Source organism: Triticum urartu, chromosome 2 (genome assembly GCF_003073215.2).
Source record: "Triticum urartu cultivar G1812 chromosome 2, Tu2.1, whole genome shotgun sequence".
Classification (NCBI taxonomy): Eukaryota; Viridiplantae; Streptophyta; class Magnoliopsida; order Poales; family Poaceae; genus Triticum; species Triticum urartu.
In genome coordinates this window covers 314,395,619-314,416,036 of record NC_053023.1, presented here as the reverse complement: position 1 = coordinate 314,416,036, position 20,418 = coordinate 314,395,619, and positions in this window count along the sequence as shown.

Here is a 20,418-nt window from a genome sequence, read left to right as displayed (position 1 = left end):
AACCTAGGGCATATTAATTAAAGCAATTATTGCTATTTTTTTAGTTAAAGCAATTGTTGCTATTTAAAAAAAATAGAATTTGAAGTGGACAGATTAGTTAAAGCAACTGTTGCTATTTAATTTTTTTTAGTTAAAGCAATTGTTGCTATTTTTTAGTTTCAAATTTAGGTAGGCTGAATTTAGCTTCAAATATTGTGAAGAAAAAGGACTTCTTGCATTTTTCTTCAAGTTCTGTATTTTTCTTCCTTTTATATGCAAATTTGAAGTGGACATGTGATTTGGACATGTCATATTTGGAATTTGGGCATCTCATTGGGACATTTGATGTATGGGACATGTCATATTTGGAAAATGATGATTATGTGCAGGGTAAATGATCTAAGTGGCCTATATTTCGCTGGAATGTTCATTCATTTCCGTTATGATGAATTTCAGGCGCTCGATATGTCCACTTTTTAGCAAAGGGCATGCCGAAATTTTCTATGAACTTTGGATGACTTGTGCCAGAAAGTAGGCATGTCAAGTGCCGGGAGTTGCCTGGAAAAGGCATTCTGGCAAACATAGATCTTTTTTATGTCATTTCTCATATTTTTTATAGTTTTAGAATTAAACGAGGAGACTTAATCATAGGAAACATGTCGAACAACGAAGAAACCAGGCCTTCTGACCAAGATGCAGACGAGATGGATTATGAGGGTGAAAAAGAGTACCTCGAATTTTTGTCTACTAAGCATAGTCAAGGTTTGCAGGTCGGCCTCAATGATGGTACTGATGCCGACATCAACACCGACGGTGCCGGCACCAATGGCGGCGCCGAGACCAGCGGGGAAGGTACCGGCGCCATGCTGCTACCGAAAATAAGAAGCATAAGTAGCAGAGGATACGAAAACCTAACAAACTTGACATTGGACGACTGGTGATCACAAAGATGGCACCTGGCAAGTTTGAGCCATTGGAGCCGGAAGAACCTCGCAAGTGCTATAGCAACCAAGTAGGATGCATCCTACGGGAATGCACGAGCATCAACGACGATGACTTAAGGAGTAAAGAACATTTGAGGCTGTTGCTCCTGATGAAGTTGCACAAGAGATTCAAGTTCTCCGACCGGGGTGATAGCATAGAACAACCGTGGGATCATCCGAAGATGAAAAAGATTAAAAATCATGCCATGGACATGTTCAACAATGATTTGGCCTCCTGGAAAGGGAGGGTGAAACGAGCTATTGGGGCTGAGGAACCCCTGTCCATGATTCTGGAGGAAAACCCGACACTTATGGAAGAGGAGTTCGAAAAGTTCAAGGACACTTGTGCTACGAGGCACCCAAGGCTAAGGCTACAAAATTCAAGAGCCTTCAAGAAAGGAACACGGGGAAGCATCACCTCGGAAGCCGTGGCTACCTCGGTAAAAGGCCCATATGGGATAAGGAGGACGCGGAACGTGAAGCCGCGGGTCTCCCAGACCCCTTCGCGAAGTTCACCAACCCCTTGGAGCGTGACTTCATCAGGGCCCGCTACAAGTGGGACAAGGAAAAGAAGGTTTTTTACATGGACCAGATCACGAGGAGATTGATTAGAATACTGGTAATTATTCTTTTACCACCTTACATTTAGCTCTTGATCAAGTCAACTACACATTCATAAATGGTTCACGTTCCTTCTATAGGAGAAGCAACACCAGATTGCAGCCGAAAGCCCTACTTCGACGATGAGGCCCAAGTGGGACACCCCTCTCAACCAAGCCTTGAACAAACTTAAGGGACTCCCTTTGGGCCAGCGGCCGCAATATGGACGTGTGCATGGTGTCGAAGACGATGCCATGTGGATGGTGTTCTAAAACAAGGGCCCGAAGGCCAAGAAGCAGAAAAAGAAGTTTAGTCAAGCGGACATCGACGAGAAGGTGAAGCTTGCATTCGAGAAAAAAACAGCCAAGGACGCGAAAAACAGCCGAGGAGAAAAATGAGTTGCTACAGCAGGCAGTCAATGCAGCTGTAAATGCCTGCAGAAATGATTTCGCTACTAACTTGGTCCCGGGTATCATCAACTGGACGAAGGAAAATCCAGACAAGACGATACATGATTTCCCCATGCCTAGTTTCGCCGCGAGCAACTACGTGAACAACACCTCCGCACCATCACATGCTCACGCAACCAGACCTGCTCTCGCACCCGCACCCGCTCATAGCAGCCCGTCCTCAGTCTCTGGCACGCTAGGCGGGCCTTCGTCTTTGTCCGAGCTTGACGCCCTCACCGTAATTACATGTCGAACCAACATATATATCTAGAATATTATGTTTTCATTCTCTTTCGGATGTTTTACACCGTAGAGATATGTTTACAGGCCGACGAAACCCCGTGCACCGTGCTCTACTTGATCAAAGGGCAGAAGGTGTACATGGGAAAGGGGGTCATAACAAAGCCCTTGGAACTCATGTTCCACAGCCAGCCAATGCCCGTTGGGCACTTCAGGGTTACCTTGTCAAGTGTAAAATCGGGGCATGAGGATTTGCCTCCTCTAGTACAACTAGGGGGAGAGGACGACGAGACCCCGCTATGGATTAGAAGCTGCAAGGGTTGGGTGCTGCTATGGCCGAAGAATCTTCTTTGTTTGGAGCCGGCCGAGAGCACACCAATAACCACACATCAACAAGCATGTATGGAGATCACCACCCCGCCAACGCAATTACCAGCTCATGTAGTGCCGGGAGAGAGTGGCAGACGACGTGATGAAGGGGGTCCAATAGTGGCTGATGTAATCGGCCCTGTAGAACAAAAATGGATGATGATATGGAGGAGACAGAGGACCCAATGAGTTTCCTCAATACAGGCGCCTATGACGGTGACTTAGATATGATGAGTCAACCATATGACGAATCGGGCTATCAGCATGCTGATGAGGATATGGATGGTCTACCCGGGCAGGAACGTCCTAGCAAGGATTGCAAGAAATCTCTCTTCATGAAATCCTCACAGGACACGCTAGAAGATGCCGCCTCAACATAGGCTCAACTAGCCGGGGGTCGTACAGTGCTTAGCCCGACAACACTAGGGCAGGGGTTAAGTAAGGGTCTGGAAGGTGTGCCCAAGAAAAAGGAGAGGAAGAGACTGAGGAAGATAGGCTCATCTGCCTACAAACAAGCCAGAGCACATAGTAGCCAAACGATGGATTTTGAAGAGCGTGTACCCGTCAAAGGTGCGGCCATGTTACATGTCACGGGCGAGCCGATGCTACCGCCGAAACCATTGGAGGCACTATTAGGGGATCTCAAGAGACTGCACGACCATGTGCTGTCGACTGAGAAAAGCCTACTAGCCTCGAAGGATCCAGGATATCAGACATATGCGGCTCGTGTGGTTGAGGGGAAGTGCTACGTCGACACACAGCCCGCGGAGGTGTTCTTCATGTGGTTTGACCATATCTTCGAGATGTTTCTGACAAGGCGGCTCCATTTTACAATCGTCCGCCTTTTTGCACTACATATGAGCTCCGTCATGAAGAGAGAAGAAGTCTCGCAAATTTGTGTGGCGGATCCGTACTACATGCACAAGTCCTTCTTGAGTCTCGGCGACTTTGAACGTGAAACTGCTAGGGAGTACCTCCAAAACTTCATGGTATAGAATAAGGACAAGGAAATTGTCCTCCTGCCTTATCATCCAAAGTAAGTCAGTTCTGGACAACCCTTTCATACATTTCAATCATTCCTTCTCACTCATATGGAGAATAATTTGAGGTGTTTTCCCCCACAGCAATGGGCGCGCCGTCCTTATCATTCTTTACCCGCGAGTCTCCCATGCCGTGTATCTTAAGCCTAACAGAAACTACGAGAAGAAGGACTACACCCACATAATGAATATCCTAGATGATGCTCTCCAAGGCTTCAGCGTTAGGGGTGGCCACCTACAGGTCAGGAAACAAATGAACAAGAAGTTGGGTTTCTCGCATAAAAATAACTTCTGCTGCATCCATGTCCCAAAACCAAGCAAGAAAGATGGATTCTACCTCCTCCATCTCATGATTGAGTTCAGCACGGATCACCAAAAGTTTCGCATGATAAGCCGAAATGATGATCATATCCGCAAGTGGGTAGAATCTCATGGCGAAGCGGATTATAAACTTAGAGATGACTTCTTCCGCATCTAGAGGGACATTGCAACAATCATCATGAAAGAAGTCGTCGATGAGAAGGGAATGTTCCACCACGTCCCTATATCGTGAGCTGATGTCCGAACTTGCATAGGAATGCAACGTCATGACCTCATGCCGTTCAAGAAGCTAGGGTCCATCCTTGATGACATGGAAGGATGAAACTTCTAGTGATTTATGATGCCGATGCTCATGATATGTGTCAGTTGAACTTGTATACTTTCTGTAGCGATGAAACTTTGTGATGTCCACGGTCCCTGCCGAACTTGCGTAACGCTACTTTGTTAGTTTGGGTACGATGACATGTGTACCTATAGTTAATTAGTTTGCATACTATATGTTGCATCTAGTTGCTAACCCTTTCTTTTTCGTGTTGCTCTAGTATATTTTGTTGCATATGATTGTACATTCTCTTGATGAAGATGCATCTTTAATAGGTACCTAGATTCTTGATGGCGAAGAAGCAGTGCTATGTCATGTACAAAGGGAAGGTTCCAGGAGTGTACAACGAGTGGCCTGAGTGTCAGGCGCAAGTGGATGGGGTCTCGGGCGCCAGCCATAAAGGCTTCAAAAGAAGACAAGAAGCCGAAGCTAGTTACTTGAGGTTCATGCTAGGGCGAGAGAGGACTCGTAACCGCCGCCTCATGTACTGCATAGTTCCGCTCTCACTCATAGTGATAGCTCTTCTTGCATATATCATTGTTTAGATGGATGACGATGTAGTTGCAAGTATTCAAGACTTGTATTACTATTTCGAGATGATGACGAGAGACCACTTTGTGTTGGATGATGATTATGATGATGACATGATTTGATGAGACCATTTGTATGTATATGCTATGATTACATTTTTATGTGTATTATATGCTAGAGATTATTGTATAAAGCCCTAAACAAAATTCAGCAGCACAAAATATGGAGAAGAAAAGAAATTCAAAAGCTAATAACAATAGCGCGGGGTATGGCTTTAGCAGCGACAAGTTCTTAGCAGTAGCGCTCTTTGTTAAAGGGCGCTGCAGCTATTAGCAGCAGTGCTTGTTGCGGACCAACGCTGATAAGCATTAGCTGTAGTGCCGTATCAGTAGCACGGCCACCCATGCTACTGCTAGGCTTTTCCCTAGTAGTGGGTATCTGACGAGTTTTAGCATATAAATTAAACTCTACCGCAGGGTGATTAATCCTAGGAAGGCAATTAAAGCTTTGCACAAAGGAATTTGTGAGGAGATGATACTGTTCACATTCAGTTGCGATGAAGTCGGTGAGGCCGACATTAATAGCATATTGCGCAAACTCCTGAAGGATTCTGGCCCCTTCCATGAACGGGTTATGCGGCCATTCGCATGGCCATACCTCCGCCATTCTCTGGGTATGGAGATCACTGTCAGATGACTCCCCAATAACTCCCTTGGAGTTCTTCTTGGAAGAAAACTTCCTAAAGATACTCAACTTTTTCCTATGAACAAAATTCTGAAATTTTTAGTCCACAAAATTTTCTCAACAAAACTTCACAAGATTGGAAGGAACTACTCATACGGATACATACAGGCCATATCAAGCATTCAAACTACTTAGAACTCTAAGGATTCAACATGCAAACTCATCTACAACACCACCAAGAGTAGCTAATTATTCAAAATATAAACCACTAAAGCAAATACTAATTGGAAAAACGGAGGAGTCACATACCAAGCAACAATCCCCCGATACAGTTTCGGAAACGGAGCTTCGAGCAAAGAGATCGAAATCCGCGGGTTTGAGAGCAAGAACACGAGAGAGAGAGAGAGAGAGAGATAGAGAGAGAGAGGGAGAGAGAGAGGGAGAGAGAGAGAGAGAGCAATGGTGATGTTTTCTGGAGGTAGGTGGTGATGTGGGATGAAGAGATGAGTGAGAGGGGGCACGTGGGGACCACAACCCACTAGGGTGTGCCTGGGGGTCCTGGCGCGCCCAGGTTGGTTGTGCCCACCTGGTGCACCTCCCTCTGATGTTATTTGCACCAAAAATTCTTAAATATTCAGAAAAAATTGCATTAAATTTTCAAAGCATTTTGAGAAATTTTATTTTTGGGTCATTTTTTTATTGCACGGGAAATTCAGAAAACAAACAAAACATGGCATTTTATTTTATTTAACTAATAAAAATAGAAAACTAAAGGCAGGGACAGAAGGTGGTGCTCACTAAATTCATCAACTTCATACTTCTAAAAAACGATCCATTAATAAGGTTGATCAAGTCTTATTAACAACCACTTTCGATTAGGATGAAACTGAAGAACTTTTCCAAAATCACTAAGTTACCTCAACGGGGATATGAATGTCCCCAACAATAAGCATTTGATATTTCTTTTTAATAGTAGGTAGAGGTAGTTGAAAACTTCCAATAGTGATTGTCGGAGATTTTTCAATAACATTAATACCATTCACTTGGAATTGTTTCTTCAGAAAGTGCACCGTATGCTCATTACCATTGATATGAAACATGACCTTGCCTTTATTGCAAACAATAATAGTCACTGTAGTATTCAAGAAGGGTCTACCAAGGATAATCGACATGTGTTGTCCTCGGGCATCTCAAGTATAACAAAGTCAGTCAAAATAGTAACATTAGCAACAACAGCGGGCACATCCTCACAAATACCGATAGGTATGGCAGTTGATTTGTCAGCCATTTGCAAAGATATTTCAGTAGGTGTGATTTTATTAAACTCAAGTCATTTATATAAAGAGAAAGGCATAACACTAATGCCAGCTCCCAAATCACATAAAGCGGTTTTCACATAATTTCTTTTGATGGTGCAAGGTATAGTTGGTATTCCCGGATCTCCTAGTTTTTTAGGTACTCCATCTTTAAAAGTATAATTAGTAAGCATGGTGGAGATTTCAGCTTCCAGTATTTTCCCCTTATTGGTGATGATGTCTTTCATGTACTTTGCATAAGGAGGCATTTTCAAGATATCAGTCAAGCGAGTACGCAAAAAGAGTGGCCTCAGCATTTCAGTAAAGCATTCAAATTTTTCACCATCTTTCCTTTTAGTTGACTTAGGTGGAAAGGGCATGTGTTTTTGAATCCATGGTTCTCTTTCCTTACCGTGTTTTCTAGCAACAAAGTCTCTTTTATCATATATTTTATTTTTGGGTGGTGGGTTATCAAGATCAACTACAGGATCTATCTCAACATCATTGTCTAGTTCTTTATTATTTGTTTGAGTATCCTCATGAACCTCATCATTATCTATTTCATTATCAGAAGGTGAGTGTTCATTACCAGATTGATTTTTAGCATCACAGACAGAAACATCATTATCATTATGAGGGTTTTTTCTACTTCAGGTTCACTAGAGGCATGCAAAGTCCTATCATTTTTCTTCTTCTTTTTGTTTTTAGAAGGACTAGGTGCATCAGTGTTAACTCTTTGAGAGTCTTGTTCAATTATCTTTTGGTGTCCCTCAGGATAACGTGTGTCGATGCACAAAAGTAGGGGCTCTCTTTTCTACCCATTTACTTGTGTGCGGACAGTTAGAGCCGCGCCTACGGCCATACCTAGCGAGGCAGAGGAAGCCGAAGCACAAGACAACCAAAACAACGCCAAGACCAGAGACACAAGAGCAAGAGGGTGAGGTGGACTCCCCTGGCAAGACCCTTGCTGGGGCGGCCTCTGTAGCCCCAGCAAGAGCCTTGCCGGGGCAACTTGCCCAATGCGAACGGAGCGCGCCAACCTTGAGCCCAAGGGTTCCAACACCACGAACCACATTGGAACCAAGGCTCAGGAGGCATCTCCATGGTGGCATGCAGATCTTCGAGAAGATCATATGCACACAAGATCGGATGAGGACCATAAGACGACGATCCTTGGCAAGATCCTTGCCGAGGAAATCCACGAGACCCCCGGCAAGATCCTTGCTGGGGAAGACCGCGATGCCACGACAAGACCCTTGCTGGGGCCCCGGCAAGACCCTTGCCGAGGACACATGCGGGGCCACAGCCAGGCCCACATTTACCAAAACCCCACTGCCGTTCCCATGCAGCTGCCAGCCCAACCAGCTGGCCAGGCACCTGCGTGGCGACGCGCGGCCTCCAGGCCAACTCAGCAAGCACCTGCGTGGTGGCATGCAGATCTTCGTGAAGACCCTACCACCGCGCCATCTCAGCAGCCTGCCAGCTTACGTGGTGATGCATGCCTCGTTGGCCTAGACGCGCGTCGGAGCAAGGTGGAACGGCGACGGATGGGACGGGCCTCGTTACCATCCCCAATAAAGCAACGGGATACCTAAGAGGCGCATTTAATGTGCCTTGTCCCATAATGACAGGGATAAGCTTGTACATTGTTTACCTTTTCACCTCCTGTGTGCCACTATGGCGGCCCCTTTTTTACTATAAAAGGAGGCCCGAGGCGTACGCGAGAAGGATTCAGATCTTTTGGACTATGCACGCACTGCAGCTAGTTTGGAAGCTCAAGAACACTCAAATATAACCCAAAGAAGGACTAGGGTATTACACATCCTTGCGGCCCGAACCTGGGTCAACGACCTTTGTGCTGGGTACTAGACCCGCTCTTTGCACAACTCCACGCCCGCCAACCGTAGAAGGGATCCCAGTGATCCCATAGGTGTCGTTCCCACCGACAAAGTGGTTCCTGAGTCACCTTACATCCTTTAGTGTCTACTCTAACAACAAAGTCATTTATATTGTTGTTCATTTCATCAAGCAACTCTCTTTGAGATTTAGCAACTTGTTCGAACCGAGTTTGAACCATAGAAGCATGCTTTCCCACACCTCTAACATCATTTGAGATTCAAAATAACAAGTCACTCAAGAGAGCAATCATATCAGAATTGGATTTCAATTATTTCAGAACATCTGCATTGAAGTGATCTTGCTTTCTAATGTAATTTTCAAACTCATAAAGGCATTGTCTAGGGTGCATATTGTGACGATTATCATTATCCTTGAATTTCATCAGAGAATTTACCTCTACCACCTTAGGTGGTGGTGGTGTATCAAGCCCATGTATTTCTTCAATGGGAGGTAAATTTTTGACATCCTCAGCTTCAATACCTTTTTATCTCATAGATTTCTTTGCCTCTTGCATATCTTCAGGACTGAGATATAAGCTACCCCTCTTCTTCAGACTGGGTTTAAGCGGTGGTTCAGGAGGAGTCCAATCATCATATTTTTTCAATATGTTACTCTATAATTATTCAGCTTGCCCAATAGGTCGTTCCCTGAAAACACAATCAGCACAACTATCTAGGAAATCCATAGAAGTATCGGTTAGTCCATTATAGAAGATAACAAGTATTTCATTCTTCTTAAGAGGATGATCAGGTAAAGCATTAAGCAATTGGAGAAGACTCCCCCAAGCTTGTGGGAGACTCTCTTCTTCAATTTGCACAAAGTTAAATATTTCCTGTAAGGCAGCTTGTTTCTTATGAGCAGGAAAATATTTTTCAGAGAAGTAATAAATCATATCCTGGGGACTACGCACACAACTAGGAGCAAGAGTAGTGTACCAAGCTTTAGCATCACCCTTTAATGAGAACGGAAATAATTTGAGAATATAATAATAGCGAATTTTCTCATCATGAGCAAAAAGGGTGGCTATGTCATTCAACTTAGTGAGATGTGCCACGACAGTTTCAGTTTCATAACCATGGAAAGGATCAGATTCAACCAAAGTAATTAACTCTGGGTCGACAGAGAATTCATAATCCTTATCATCAACAAAGATAGGTGAAGTAGCAAACTGAGGATCATCTTTCATTTTAGCATTCAAAGATTTTTCTTTATACTTGCATGATAATTTCTCTAGATCATCTCTGTCCTTACAAGCAAGAATATCTCTAGTTGCCTCCTCACGCATAACATAACCTTCCGGTACCTTTGGCAATTCATATCTAGGAGGGCTAGTTCTAATAGGTGTTTTAAGATTTTCAGTTTCAAGTTCATCATCAGTTTCAACAATATCATGTTGTCTTACTCTAGCAATTTGTTCATCAAGAAATTCACCTAGTAGCACATTATCATCATGCAAGGGACTAGCATCATCAAGAGTAGCATTCATATCAGAAGTAGCATCATCAATGACTTGCGACATATCAGAAGTGATAACATGTGGTGGTGTTGCAAGTTTACTTATAACAGAAGGTGAATCAAGTGCGGAGCTAGATGGCGGTTCCTTACCTCCCCTCATCTTAGAGGGAATATCTTAGTCTTAGCATCCTTCAGATTCTTCATAGTGATGAACTGATAATAATCCCAAGTAACTCAACAAATATAGCTATGCTCCCCGGCAACGGCTCTAGAAAAAGGTCTTGATAACCCACAAGTATAGGGGATCACAATAGTTTTCGAGGGTAGAGTATTCAAACCAAATTTATTGATTCGACACAAGGGGACCCAAAGAATATTTGCAAGTATTAGTAGCTGAGTTGTCAATTCAACCACACCTGGAGATTAATTATCTGCAGCAAAGTGATCAGTAGCAAAGTAGTATGATAGTTTTGATAGTAGAAGCAACAATAATAGTAATGGTAATAGTGATAGCAATAGTTTTGTAGCAAGTGCAACAGTAACAATAGAAGTAGTAACTTAGCAAATACAATATGCAGGAAAATCGTAGGCATTGCATCAGTGATTTGTTGGATGATATTTATCATGTGACAGTTATAACCTAGGGCGATACGACACTAGCTCCGGTTCATAAATATAATGTAGGCATGTATTCCGTAAATAGTCATACATGCTTATGGAAAGAACTTGCATGACACCTTTTGTCCTACCCTCCCGTGGCAGCGGGGTCCTATTGGAAACTAAGGGATATTAAGGCCTCCCTTTAATAGAGAACTGAAACAAAGCATTAACACACGGTGAATACATGAACTCCTCAAACTATGGTCATCACCGGGAAGTGTCCCGACTATTGTCACTTCTGGGTTGCCGGATCATAACACGTAGTAGGCGACTATAACTTGCAATATTGGATCTAGAACATAGATATAATGATGGTAGCATAAATGGTTCAGATCTGAAATCATGGCACCCGGGCCCAAAGTGACAAGCATTAAGCATGGCAAAGTCATAGCAACATCAATATCATAAAATAATGGAGGACAATGACTTTTATAACTTGTTTCACTTGCCTATGTCTTCCATTGCAGTACAACAGAGTAAAAATCTCAGAGAGCTGATCAATAGTAGAGATAACTAGTAAATGCCAGACTCATGGAAATTTTATTGGGGTGGCACTAAGTACTCTAATAAGAGAATATATCTCGAACTCATGGGAAATCCTACTAATGCTACCAAACCTTATCAATGGATATGGAAGTCATGTTCACTCCCCAAGCAGAAATTCTTCTTCTTGCTTCTGTTACAAGATAGATTAAATACTAGAGACCTACTTAACAGGAAGAATTTCTACATTGAGACAAGTAAGTGTGTGTTATGTGATGATGAACCTAATGAACATCTAATGCACCTCTTTTTTAGCTGTGATTTCAGCCAATATTTCTGGATGAACATTGGTTACCAATGGGACACTAATTATAACCTTATAGAAATGCTCCTGGAGGGTAGGAAACAACATACTTATGGTTGTTTTAAAGAGTGTCTGATTGCTGGATGCTGGAGTTTATGGAAGCACAGAAATAGCATCATCTTTGATCACAAGGTCAAGAATATGGCATACTGTATGGCCACTTTAAAGGAACACTTCAGCATGATCATAAAGAAGGCAAAACCTGGATTGAAGGAGGGCATGCAAAGTTGGCTAGATTATTTGTAGACTTTCTGTTTTATTTTCCCACTTTTTCTCCACCATGTACATCCATATGTAACTGTCTCATATTATAAATGAAGATGAGAGTTACAGTGGGGGCCTTCCCCACCGTTTTTTCTCAAAAAATCCCTAACAAAACTAACTCGATTACATGATGAATCTCATTCAAATCCTCACAGGCCAGCGAGCCTACGAAGGAATTACTCACCCCCGATGGGGAGCATCGTCATGGAATTGGTGATGGAGGAGGGTTGGTGATGATGAAGATTGAAGATCCCCCTCTCCGGAGCCCTAAACAGACTCCAGATTTGGCCACCCGATGAAGAACAGGAGACGGCGGCGGCTCCGTCTCATGGAACGCGATAATTCTTTCTCCCTGATTTTTTCTGGAAAAATAGGATTTTATAGCATCGGTTTCAGGGTCTGCGGGGCCACCAGGTGGGGACAACCCACCTGGGCGTGCCTAGAGGGCGTGGCACGCCCTGGTGGGTTGTGCCCACCCACGTGCCCCCCTCTGCTGGTTCTTGGCTCCAGAAATTATCTTTTATTGTATAAAAATCCTCGCAAAGTTTCATTCCAATCCGAGAACTTCTATTTCTGCACAAAAACAACACCATGGTAGTTCTGCTGAAAACAGCGCCGGTCCGGGTGTCACACCCTAGCTAGTTCAAGCATTAGAGTGTGCATCATGCTTAATTTCCTTTTAAGTTTGAAATGGGGATGACAGAACCCCCAACACCCCCTGGAAACAACTAGGGTTTACTAAAATTATTTTCATTGAACTTGAAATGCCCTTCTAAAAAGTTCACCCTCTTTGTCTTGGGTTAGAACCTCTGGCAAAATTGGTGCACAATTTTCTAGGTCAATAGAAGGTCATTGAATTAAATCATAAGTATTTGATTTTGGGCATTTAAATGCTATAAAATAATTTAAATGCTCAAATAATTCTGGAAATAAATGTTTGCTGTTGGAAATATTCTAAACAGAGCCCACAATTTTTTTCAGGATTTTTGGAAACGCTTTAGTATTTTTTAATAAAGCCCAACAGTTGCAGTTAAATAGAAAAAGAAAACAAATCAGAAAAAGAGAGAGAGGGAGAAGCCCACCTGGGCCTTACCTGTGCTGGCCCGGCCCACCTGGCATGTGCCAGTCGTCACCCACCTCTGCCAGTAGGCAGAGGCGTGTCACCGGCGCGTGCTCCCGCGGCCACCTCCTGCTGCCTCCTCGTCCCCATCCGAGCGCCACGGAGACGCCCAGCACCTCCCTGCACTCCTCCCCTCTCTCCCCCTCATCTCCCTCACCCTCTCCCGCGATGGCCGAGCGCGATCCTCGCCGCCGTTCGCCGTAGTTGTCACCAGAGCCACCCCCTCGCCTCCCTGACGTGCCCGTGAGCTCCGCCTCCATCGTCCACGCCTCCTCGTCGACTCACGCGACGCCGGACGCCTCCAAGCGCCTCCCCGATGCCTTCTTCTTCCTCGGTCCGCCAAGATCGCCGGCAACGCCTCGATGATGTCCGACCTCCCCGAGCCCGCTGAGACGCGTCCTGCAACTGCCGTGAGCTCCTCTACCGATCCCCCCTCTTCTCTGCTTCATTTGCTCGCCGTAGACGCCGCACCCTTGCTCACGTAGCATGCCGCCGCGCGAGCTCGACGCCGGCATCACTCCGGTGGCCATTTGGTCAAGTGCGAGTGCTTAACGCACTCACCGCACCTCGTAGCGCCTCGCTAGTGCGTCCGTTTCCCCGCTAGCTCGCTGCAGCAGCAAAACCACCAACGGCCGAGCTCTGGCCGCCGCCACGAGCTCGACTCCGGCGAGCTCGCTCCACCCCAGCTCCTCCCACTTGCCCCACTAGATGCGCGCGAGCCCCAGCTATGCGTAGGACCAAACCGCGGTCGAATTGGTCGCCTGTGGGCGATGTCCAAAGCTCTCCGCCATCTCGGCCTCGCCGGCGACTCAATGCCGGCGGGATTAACCCCGCTGACCAGGGGTTTGACCCCAGTTTAACTCCGCCTGAGACACTGATAACCTCGTTGACTAGGGGTTTGACCCCAGTTTGACTCCGCCTGAGACACTGATAGGTGGGGCCGGCTCCTAACTAATTTAGATTAGTTTAAATTAGAGCTAATCACTCGGTTAGAGGTTAATGATGTCGTGAACTAACCCTCTCTCACTGACATATGGGCCCAGAGCCCAACTAACCCAGTTTAGTGCTAACTAAACACTAACTAACTCTGTTAGTTAGCTGAGAGACTGACAGAAGGGGCCCACCAGTCAGGTTTGACCTGGGCTGGCGCCTTTGACCCGCTGACGTCATAGTGACGCAGTGCTGATGCATTACTGAATTTATTCTTTAATAGGAAATTCCAGAAAATAGTCAAAACTTCTAAAAATCATAGAAAATCAACCATAGCTCCAAATGCAAAGATATATATGAAAAATGATCAGAAAAATTCAATCTATCCATCTGTAATGGTTTCATGCATGACAAAACAAGTTAACCCTGCTGTTTAAGCAGAATAAGGTAATGCACTAATAAGGCCATGTTTAATGAGCTAATATTTGAATCTTTGATTCAAATGAATTCATTCCCTTCTGTTTTAGCTTGCATTAGGCCAAAACACTTTCATCTTGCCATGTCATAGCATGCATCATATTGTTGCATATTGCCATGTGTTGATTATGTTCAGTGTGTCTTTCGTGGTAGGTTCTGCCTCCGAGGATAACCCCGAGTATCCGTCTGAAGGGCAGTACCCTACTACCTCTACAACAGGCAAGCAACCCATTGATCATTCCGATACAACCCATGTTCCCGCTTCTGCTCTTGTCTACTACATTAAGACAACACGTTTCAAACTGCTGTGTGCTACGGTAGTTGAACCCTTATCCTCTGCATGACCTGTCATTGCCACAGTAACTAGATGAAACCCACTAGCATGTGTAGGAGTTGATTGAGCCATGTATGTGATTCCTACTTTGCTATGCCTGCTATGCTTAGCGTTGTGTCAGGTCTGGTTCATCTGGGTGATGGGCTAGAGTGAAATGTTTATGTCGGTAACATGAGGGATGTGTGGAACATGTTTTGGTAAAGGTATCGATGAGAGGCCATGTAGGAGTACATAGTGGGTTGTTTCATTGAGGCCGTTCCTAAGAACTGAGATCTGTATGTGTGATTTAAGATTCAGCTACTACCATGCATTGGGACCCTTAATTGACCCTCTCGGCTTCTTAAATACCTTAGTACTCTGTCCAGGAGTTGCAAATAGTTTCTGGTGTTGTAGGTTATGTGTTGGCGGCCGTGCGTAGTGCTGACCCTAGGGGTGGGCTATGTTGCGGTAGATACACCGTGCCACGGTGTACCGAGTCACCCGTTTGGTGTCTCGGGAACCCTGTTCACATCGTTCGGGGCCGTATGTGGAAACCTCGGCCGGACTCCCTGCGGATGGAACCTGGATAGGCGATGAACCTGGACTAGAGACTTGAGTGTTTAGGTAGGCCGTGGCCGACACCCTCGTTGGGCCTCCGCTTGAAGGTTGCCGAGTACATGTCGTGTAAACGACGGTAGTGGTGAAAGCGTGTATGACGAGGTACACCCCTGCAGGGTATAAAACTATTCGAATAGTCGCGTCCGCGATAAAGGACTACTTGGTTGCCTATACAGTTCATAGACAAGTTAAATGGATACTATTAAAAGTCTCAAGATAAGTGTGAGTACCGAGGATGGCCCTCTCGTAGGATGACGAGGGAGGATCCACGGTGGAGTATTGTGTTGGTGAGTAGTGGACTCGTGTGCGAAAACTATTTTACTAGTGAAGTTCCGTAGGATAGCTTAGTCAAGAGTCAAAGCTGGCTTGCTGCAATAACCCCACCACCTTCTTGACAATGAGCATGTATATTAGGTTCTGATGTAAGACTTGCTGAGTACCTCTGTACTCATGTTTGCTTAATTACTGTTTTCAGATGACAACACCGCCCCCTCCGATGGGTTATACGTAGACCTTGACGTTGACGAGTGACTAGCCACCCAGGTGGTGATCCTGGCCATGGAGGGCCCTATGTAGATAGACAGGCTTCGAGAAGCCTTCTTTCTTTCTAGTGTCTGTACTCAGACTAGTTGCTTCCGCATGTGCTTGTATGATTGTATGACTTGAGTGTCGGGTCATGTGACCCCTATCTGTATGAACATGTTATGTATGGCTCTCTGGAGCCTTTAAATAAAGTACTTGAGTTGTAGAGTTTTGTTGTGATGCCATGTTGTATGTACTCATATCGGGCATATTGTGTGTATGATTGAAATGCTTGGTATGAGTGGGATCCGACAATCTAGTTGTTTATCCTTGGCAGCCTTTCTTATGGGGAAATGTAGTCTAGTGTTCATCGAACCATAGTAGTCCGCTACAGCCCGGTTCACCGGAGTCCTGCTAGCCCAGCACTACTGTTCAGGACACTTGACTGGCCGGCATGTGTTTCACTTCATTCCTATGTCTGTCCCTTCGGGGAAATGTCACGCGGTGATATCCGGAGTCCTGCCTAGCCTGCTACAGCCCGGGTTCCCCGGAGTCCTGTTAGCCCAGTGCTACAACCCGGAATCACTCGCTGATGACCGACATGCTCGATGTGATTCATGTATGCCTGTCTCCATAGGTCTGTGCCACTTTGGGTTCACGACTAGCCATGTCGGCCCTGGTTCTCTGTCATATGGATGCTAGCGACACTATCATATACGTGAGCCAAAAGGCGCAAACGGTTCCGGGCCATGGTAATGCAACACCCATGGAATACCGTGCGTGAGGCCGCAAAGTGATATGAGGTGTTACCGGCTAGATCGATGTGGTTTGGAATCGGGGTCCTGACAGCGTTGGTATCAGAGCCGGACTGCCTGTAGGTTCGTTGAGCCAAACTGGTCGATGTCGAGTCTAGAAATGCTTTACTTATATGTAGGGGAATTGATTGTGGGAGGGAACGTAAGGCTCTTTTACTCCTTTACCCTATGCCTCTGATCTGAGTCATTCTCTTCTCATTCAACGTGGGTTAAGGACTAGGCTCTCTTCTTCTATCAGGTTCACGTGTTACTAATCCGTAGTAGCTTATAGGATTGTTGTTACAAGTCCCAGTTCAGTTTCTACTATTTTTAGTATGTTGCTAATTGAATTAGAACCTTGATATGATGTTGTTGAGTGGTATTGCAGACTGTTGTGGATGTCTCAAATCTTTTTCTGAGCATTTACATCTGTTAGGCTGTCCAATTTTCCCTCGAAATTCTAATGTCTTTACTTTGTGGTTGTGCTTTCAGATGGCCAACCGTGTTCAAAACCAAGTGGTTCGCCTGACCCGGTGCCTCGACATGCCCGGTCATACTGCTATGTTAGTCCGGGTAATGATCGAGACGGGTTACCGTTGGTATCCTGAATACACTGTCGAAGAGCAGTTCCATGACTTTAATCAAAGCCAATATTTCTGCACCGTCAGGATATTTCCTTCTTATCCTGGATCTACCGAGCCCCTTCACTGTTCCTCTGGACTCGGGGTTACTATTGAGATGGCTGTGCAGGATGCTGCCTATTCCATGATGACCATCATGTGAGTCCGGACCGGCCTGCTTCGGAACACCGACTTCCGTTACATGCCAGCTTCACTTCCGGGAGCGCAAGGGTATCTCCAGGCTATCCATGCTGACTCCACTCAGGAGGACTCATTAACTCGTACCACTGCCGAGATGCTCGAAGATAAGGACTGAGAGAATCGGGCCTTGAGGTTGGAGCTTTTCAATACCCGTGCTGATCATTGGGCCACATTGACTCGGTTTGCACCCGTGGTGCAAGCTGGATGTATGGATACAAGGGATCTGTATCCTGTGAGATCTGCTGTGCCATACATGGTGGATTGGCGTGATGTGGGAGGCATCACCCCACCCCGTGGTCCTCGCAGGCCACCGTTTGTTGGTCCAAGACCTCATCCTAGCCCCTTTGGTCCACAAGCTCCTCAGGACCGTCTGTTCTCGGATGATCACGTTGAACTTCCAGGCTATGGAGGTGACTTCTATGAGGACTACTACAGAGCTGTCTGAGTTAGTAGTAGTACCACTAGTATTGTAACAGTTGTATCTCCACTGTCATGCGTGACTTGTGGAATATGGCTTTGTGTGTAATCAATTCCGGAGGTGTAGACAAATAATGTATAGGAGCTTGGAATGCCTCCGATGAGATGTAACGTCTTTCATCATAGTTGTACTGTAGCCTGGGCTTGTACTAAACTATGTATGATGTGTATGACCGTTGGTATATATATATATATATGGCAGTCTTATATTACCATGACATACAGATGAACATCTCTGCATTCCGTGTTATCCATTACATTCTGCACTTCCTTGCTAAGTTTGAGCCATCCTTATCTAAACCGTTGTCTTGTTTTCTCCTAGGATGGTCAACACCCGCAGCAACCCTGCTGCCCCGGAGCAGGGGGAAGCCAGTGCAGCTAGGGGTGAAAATCTGCCTCACACGCCTTCTCTGGCCGAAGTAATGCTGGAGGCAGAAAGAAACAAGCGTGAGACTAACCGCTTGCTGGAGCGGATTGAGCAGAACACTGCACGCCATCCGCGAAATGACTTGGTGTCAATCAATGACTTTATCAAGCTATACCCACTAATGTTTAACCATTCCGTCGAGCCCCTCGACGCGGATGACTGGCTTCGCAGCATCACCCACAAGCTACGTTCTGCCAACGTAGCCGAAGCCGACAAGGTTACTTACGCTGCCTACCATCTCGAAGGCCATGTTAGCCTCTGGTGGGAAAATTTTGAAGCTATGCGCCCGGTCGGCCAAATCACTACTTGGGCTGTATTCAGTGAGGCTTTCCGTGAGCATCACATTCCGGAAGGTCTCATGGATCGCAAGAGGGAGGAGTTCTGCAATTTCACCCAAGGAAGACTGACTGTGGATGCATATAGTCGTGAATTTGGGAATCTGGCACGCTATGCCCCTGAAGAGGTATCTATTGACGCTAAGAAGCAGGCAAGGTTCCACAAGGGACTTAGCCCTGAGCTTCGCCGTGATCTTCGTCTACACGAGTGCACCTCCTTTCAGAAGTTGGTCAATAAAGCCAGCAATGCTGAGACAGGCCAGACTGATTATGACGCTTCACGCAAGCACTCCTGTGATTTTGGCTCTTCATCCGGCTCTGGAGCTTAGAAGCGCTGGGTGTGGATCCCAAGCACGGCACTGCCACCTAGGTTCATCCCGAGGCCATCCTTTGAGGCGCCTCGTCCCAACCAGCAGTTTGCACCGCCCAAGCCCTATGGTGGCCCCGCTACTAATGCTGCTCCACGCCCCAATGTTGTGACTTGTTTCAAGTGTGGAGAGCCGGGTCACTATAGCCGAGAGTGTCCCCAGAACAACAACCCCAATCAAACTGGAAAGTCTGTTGGCCGTGGTAAGCCCGCGGGAAAGACATTCTACGCCAAGCCGACCACCACTGCCCGTGGCCATGTCAACTATGTTTCAGCCGAGGAGGCTCATGAGGATTCTAACGTCGTCCTTGGTACGCTCCTTGTTAACTGCCATCCGGCATCTGTTCTTTTCGATACTGGAGCATCTCATTCATTCATATCCGAGAACTATGCTTGAATGCATAACACGACATTCTGTGACATGCCCACTTCCATGGTAATTCAAACTCCGGGTTCCAAATGGCAAACTTCTAGAGTAAGCCATGGGAACGAAATTCTTGTTGATAGACTTGTATTCCTTGCTTCCTTAATAGCCCTCAAGTCCTCGGACATAAACATCATTTTGGGTATGGACTGGGTGTCAGCTCATTATGCTAAGATTGATTGTGCCACAAGAACCGTTCAACTTACTCACCCATCGGGCAAGACAGTCAACGTCTTAACTCGAGTGGCCAAGCGCCAGCTCTACTCCCTAAATGCCAACCCCCTTCCAGACCTTGAGGATGTTCCGGTAGTCCAAGACTTTCCGAATGTCTTTCCAGAAGAACTACCAGGTGTTCCACCTGACAGGGATGTCGAGTTTGTGATAGACCTTGTTCCAGGAACCGTTCCAATTTCCAGAAGACCCTACAAGATGGCACCCTTAGAACTAGCCGAGCTTAAGAACCAACTCGATGAGTCCTTAAAAAAGGGTTTCATCCGTCCTAGTTCCTCTCCTTGGGCTTGCCCCGTCCTCTTCGTCAAGAAGAAGGATGGAACGGATCAAATGGTTGTGGATTACCGACCTGTCAACTTGGTCACCATCAAGAACAAATACCCGCTTCCCAGGATCAACGATCTGTATGATCAGCTCGCTGGATCCTCAATCTTTTCCAAGATGGATTTGAGGTTGGGCTACCATCAAATCAAAATCAGAAACGGGGACATTCCCAAAACGGCCTTTGTTACTCGTTATGTGAGTACACCATTATGTCCTTCGGTTTAACCAATGCCCCAGCCACCTTCTCCCGGTTAATGAACTCGGTCTTCATGGAGTATTTGGATAAGTTTGTCATAGTAT